Below are 6000 nucleotides of genomic sequence, written 5' to 3'. Positions count from 1 at the left end.
AATACACACTCAATATTTCACATGTGAAATTGTTTAATCTGACGGTCTCTCTTCTTTGCTACCTGTTTAAAACTGTACGCCAATACGTAATATTATGAAATGTAAATCCTTTCCAATTTAAAATAAGTATCCATGTCGCATTCTGAAGCAACAACGTTATATTCAGATTGGTGTTTCAATTCAATGGGGTTAGTAGTCCTTCCAGTGTCTGTTTTTTCTTTGTTGTGTGGCGCAGCAGTTTCGCTTGTGGTATTATTCCGTCGGACTCCAAGTAACAGAATGCACGGTAACAAGAGAGCTCATGCTCACAGCTGACCTGGGACAGCCAGAGATCACTCAGTCTTTAAAGAGCGCCTCAAAATCTGCATGTGGACTCACCTTTGGCCAAGGCCCCGCCCCTGACACACCTCCGGGGTTGCTCTTACTCCTCCCCCTGCAGGTGCATGTTGTGTGCTGGGTCCAGCACGCAGAATGCTCCCACAAGAATGAAGCCAGGAAGGGGTTGGTGCCGCTTATGACGGAAGCAGCAGCTGGACAGGGTAAGTGACCACAAACTTGAAATGTTTACCATCGCTCCACGCCAGCAGGGAGACTGTTGTGGGACATGTTGGGAGTCGCTTGTTAAAATGTTTTGGTTCTGTTTAACTTGAATTCGGGCTGCGTGGATAGTTGAGTTCGTCGGAGTGCCGTGAACCACCGGCTCCTGTCCGTCGTTTTGTTTTGCTGGTCCTGCCTGTGGCTTTCCTGGCACTGACTGAAATGCAAATGAGGGAGCTGGCCTGCTGCCTGCCTGTCATGGTTTCCATAGAGAACTGGTCACTGGAAACGGCCTTTTCTTGCACACTTTCTAAAGAGACTTGTTTTTTTGTGGCATTCTTTCTTAGCGCCGTTTGTTTGAAGCACGCTATCACTTAGCGTGTACATGCTCGTGATTAAAGTGTACTTGTGCCGCCCCCGCCCCGTTCCCCTTTTGTTGCCCTTTACTCTCCCGCCATGAAAACTTTTCGCTGACATTGTTTTACGTATTTAATGATTATAAAATATTACGTGTTGCAGAAAATACTTTACGTTTTGTATTACATTTTACGCTCTGATTTAGATGTGAATGGACATGGTGCGCAATTTGACAAGTGAACTAAAATGTTTCTTTTTTTGTTGTTGCTGGTTCTGCCCTGTGCCGCCCCGATCTTTCAATTTCAGGCCGTCTCTTTGAAGTGATTGTGCAGTGATCCCTAGAGGGTCAGGGGGATAAGAAAAACTACCGTCACAGGCTTGTAGCCCTTCCCCGTGTATGTATTGCGTGCTAGGACAAAGACCTTCGGCTGCCAATAGCAGACCCTGGGGCTTTGCGTTACTTCCTGTAGCGCACATTTCACATCTCATTGGCCACGTTTGGTGAAAGGCTTCACTTCGTTCTTTTCAGGTGTGTGTATGTTAATGTTGCTGGTTTTCCGGCAGCCTCGTAATTTTAGACCCATTATTGCCTTACAGAATATTTTTTCATACAGCGCTTTACCTCACACACATGCTATTTCTAAGCACTAGAAATAAGATGTTAATGCTATTACCCTGTCTAGGGCTGTTTCTCAACCTGGGAAGGGTGGAAGGCTTGAGGCTGCCTTGTCAGACTTCAAACTCTTGACCCTCAGAGGACCCTTTGTGAAAAAGAAGAACGTTCAGCCACAGCGCCATCTTTCCAGCTTCACACAGAGCTGTCAAGTTTTCTCCAAATATGGGGTGTCACTGGGTTAAACGCCCACAAATGTAGGCTTTTACCCGCTGAGGCCTTCATTTCAGTATGGTTTGCAGAGGGGCTACTCTACTCCCCTCATGTAGGGGGTAGGCAGTATGTGTAACGTCATGTCAGAATCACTGTGGTTTGCAACCTCACCCGTCCCACACACAGATTAACAGGAACGGCAGTAACACCTGTTCTATGGACAAGGGACAGGTATTCGTACTTGCACAGAAAACTTTCCCCGGAGCCGAGACTCTGCCCTAGTGACCCTGCCCCAACACAAACTTGAAATAGTACAGTACCACAATTGCTGTCATCAAGCAGACTTGGATATGAAATGGAACAACGCACTTTTTTTTTTCTTTCCTTTTTTTTCTTAGAAGGAACACCTAATCGTTTTTGTAACTTCTCTTCCCAACCAGACAAGAGCACACGTGATTGCATTTTCAGCATTAGTTTCTATTACAAACCATGCATTAGCGAGTCCTATGCATTCCTTCTTGAGCATGCTTTTTCAGCTTCATGTGTGTTGTGTATTCAATAAATATTATTATTTTGCACACAACAAATAATACTACTTCTAGGTACCAAAAATTTATGACATCTAAAATATAGTGAGATTTGCCAAGGATGGCACATTTAGGTCAAATGAAGACACGCTGATAGCCACTAAGCTAAAACTTTGCTTCTCATTTTCCTTACTTTGATTAAACTTGCCAAGGGGGTATAGGATGAAGAAAGTGTACGTGATAGTAGAAGTGGCCAGTCGATATGGGGAATCCATTTGCAAAGGACTCCCTGGAGAAAATGTCTTTATCTAGTAACAAATGTTATTAATTGATAGAGACAAAATTGCCACCCTGTGAACCACCTAGAGTACCTTATGCCAGTCCAGAGGGTTTGTAGCACTGCACAAATATCACCCTCATTATCTCTTGAATAGTTGACAGGCATGTTTTCAGTGACGTTAAGTTGTACTGTGTGAGCTGGGTCCTCAAGTTCAAACAATTTTGAGTTCCACTTTTTAGGTCGAGCGTGCAAGCGCTCTGGCATGTTATCTATCTGTGGGCTTTAACCACGCCCAAAGCACGCCCATCACTATCACTCTTGTGTGTGATTGCCATTCAAAAATCCTTTGTTATCGTTGGTAAATGCTTTACGTTTATCCCTCCTTGGGGCAGATTTGTTAACGCCTTGGCCATCGACCCTGTTACATGGATAATTGCACGTTTGTTGATACATTTGGCTGCGCGCGCACTTCTTTTTCCTTTTGTGTCTCGCTTTTGCACTCATGGCGGCCATCGTGCTTTGAATCAGCTTGCTTATGTCAACTGTTTCACTTTTCATTTTCAATTTCTGTGGCAAGAATAGTCCAGTTAGGAAATTTACAACGCTAATAGCTCTAACACGAGCAAACGTGAGACCCTTTGAATTGCAAATGCTTGTTTTAGTTTTGTTATTACTCAAACAGGCAACGCCTGAGCTCAGTAGCCAAATAAACATTTTCTGCAAAAATACTACCAGTTGCATCCTGGCAACAAAAAAACATATATTATAATAGCTCAACTTTTACACCCCATACTTCTCTACCAGCAATTCCCAAACTCATAAGTGCTCCTCCTGTTGGACCTGGAGCTGGATATAAAACCCTCTCAACAACCAGGAAGGTGCTGGGAAGGTTTCGCTAAGGAGCTACCATATTTCCAAAAATACAAGCGCAACAGCGTTAGATCACATAGTGAGACTGGGAATAGCAATAGGTATTTGATAATGCCTGGACTGTTGGAAATTACACCCTGTGTCTAGGAAGCACAAACACACTGAAACCTTTGGATAGGAGGTGCTTTGGGGAACGTGTCATTCTGTGTACACTCAGAATATTGTCTTGGCATTCATGACATGTTTATTAGGGCGTGTGGCAGATAGGAATGGTTCATTGCTATGTACATTCATGATGGTGTCTGGGCATCTCTGATAATGTGTTTATTACGCTATGTGCATTTCTGGTAATACTGATGACCTGACTACTGCATGTATTGCAGAATAGTAATAACTTATATGTCCACCTGACAACTGCTAGCTTTATCTGAATACTAGTAACCTATGTGAGGTTCTGAAAACTGCTTGTGTAGCAGCGTATTACTGAAACATGTTGTGTTTGGTCTAATGATGTTTTATGTAATACAGTTCATTTTTATATAACTTGTTGTGTTTTTCTTTTTGGTGTATTTCTTGTCTCACATGTGTTGTGCAAATGTTTTAGACATTGCCCCTGGGGTAAGCCTAACTGCTCGTGCCAATTTACCAAGGGGGTGAGCAGGGGGTTATCTTGGATGTGTAACTCCGTCACCCTGAGTAGAGTAGTGAGTTCTGCCTGGCTTAGGAATATACCCTAGCCACCCAGAAACCCCATTTCTAACATTGGTGATCAGCTGTGAGGATAGGACTTGCACTTGCACAATAGTATTGTGACTCATTATTGCACTACAATCTGCCCTTATACCATTACATGTTTTATTTTTCCTGATTTTCTAATTTTAGTTGTTGCTGTGTCAGCTCTTGCATCTGGGACTCTTGTTGATTTACACTTGTGTTTTGTTGCACTCACCTGGCCACAAAGAAGTCAACCTTTAGTCTTGAAGGACTGGCCAATTACACATTGGAAGAGTTAAAGTGCTTTAGCAGGAAAATAGGGTTAGTGGTGAGTAAGGAAGCCACACAGCTTGGCATCTGAGCGTGAGGGGACAATAGCAAGATTGAACCAGGGAGGTGGTGGTCCTGAGGAGGACCCCGAGATTTGTGAGGACTCTGAGTGGGAGGATTCACAATTTACATCCCAGCGGATCAGTGACCCCAGAAGAGCTTGAACCAGAGGGAGAACATGACTGGGCAGGGACACCAGTAGAGTGATAGAACCCCTTAGACAGGGAATCCCTTGCTGGGTCCTGTCCTAGGAGCAGTGTCACCTCTTTCCCTGTCGCCTGAGGAGCTCAGAGATAGGCAGGAAGAGAGGGACCTGAAGTTGCAGCTAGTGCGGCTGAGGTAGAGAAGGCCTTAGTCCAGGAAAGGATGAGAGGGGCTGAAAGGGCCTTTGCCAAGGAAATACTCACCCTTGAGTGCAGTCTGACCAGTCTGGAGTCACCAGCACTGCAGATGGAGTCCAGTGGTGGGACCAATTGTAAATGTAGTGTCAGGGACGATGCCCACAGACTTGTTGCATGGGCTACAAAAGGGGGAAGACATACATCGGAGGCTGAGGGAGTATGAAGAGGCTCTGGTAATGATCAGGATTCCTGAAAAGGATTGGGGGACTGGCCTGGGGAACTATATTCCTGAGGACGGGAGGGATGCCCTACTGGCCCTGGAAGGGATTGACAGGCAGTTGTATTCCACTCATGAAGGAGGCACTGATACACCTGTTGGAGTGTAAGTTCTCTGACCCCAGGGAACTTGCAAATGAGGCAGACCTAGGTTGGGGAACCAGGTCCAGGGAATCCCCCTTGACCTGGAAGTAGAGACAGACGTCACCAGTGTCCCTACAGTGTTGTCTTCTAGGGATACCACTCCTGGTGGAGGGTATGGGACTCTAGAGGGAAGGATTTGAGGGAGAACTCTCACCTAACCCCAGTGCAGCTCAAGGGTGCAGACCCTGGGTTGGGAGACCAGTTACAGGGTAGCTCCCCTGGGCTGGTAGGAGAGCTGCGCAGGATGACTGACACCAGCACCTTGCCAGTTGTAGATTTGGGGGTACCACTCCCAAAAGGAGGGTACGGAACCCCAGAAGGAGGGGCACAGGGAGGAAAATATCACCCCTGGCTCCTGTCCAGTCTGAGTGCAGACCTTAGACTGGGAGACCAGTGGCATGGTAGAACCCCATACCTGGTGGGGAGTGGAGAGAGGATGCTTTGCACCTGGGGCTACCGCTCCCCACTCATTTCAGAGGCCCCTGGATGGCCTGGGGTCTGCCTCTGGCCACAGACAACTAGGGAGTCCCCCTGGGTTAGCTTAGATTGTCTGGGAAGCATAGACCGAGTGATCAAACTGGGTTCAGATTGGCGTAGAACTGGGACTTGCAGTTGAGGGCTAGGGCCCATGTTCTGTCACCCCATGCAGGAAATCCCACCAAGGTATTAATTGGTCTCATCTGGCTTTAGGCCGGTGGGTGGCTGGCTTTTTTGGCGGGGTGAACGGGGCAGGGGGGTGTTGTGTTGGACTTGGCTGTTTTCACAGGGCCATCCCCAAACTTTTTGCCTTCCACTCTT

At 46.3% G+C, this 6000-nt stretch overlaps 1 protein-coding gene across 4 annotated transcripts in view; it reads left to right on the top strand.

Annotated features, from left to right (window-relative positions):
* Nucleotides 1-259: 259 nt before the first annotated feature.
* KIAA1671 (KIAA1671 ortholog) overlaps nt 260-6000 on the top strand; it is a 650892-nt gene continuing 645151 nt past the window's right edge. For 2 of the 4 annotated variants that reach the window (XM_069214708.1, XM_069214709.1), the window contains exon 1: nt 358-539. The gene's annotated coding sequence lies outside the window, so the exon portion shown is untranslated. Of the gene's footprint in view, nt 540-6000 lie in introns of all 4 variants that reach the window. The other 2 variants (XM_069214707.1, XM_069214712.1) reach the window with 2 other exon arrangements.

Source organism: Pleurodeles waltl, chromosome 11 (assembly GCF_031143425.1).
Source record: "Pleurodeles waltl isolate 20211129_DDA chromosome 11, aPleWal1.hap1.20221129, whole genome shotgun sequence".
In the NCBI taxonomy this organism is placed as follows: domain Eukaryota; kingdom Metazoa; phylum Chordata; class Amphibia; order Caudata; family Salamandridae; genus Pleurodeles; species Pleurodeles waltl.
Note: the sequence above shows the minus strand (reverse complement) of the source record. Positions and strands in the feature narration are given on the sequence as shown.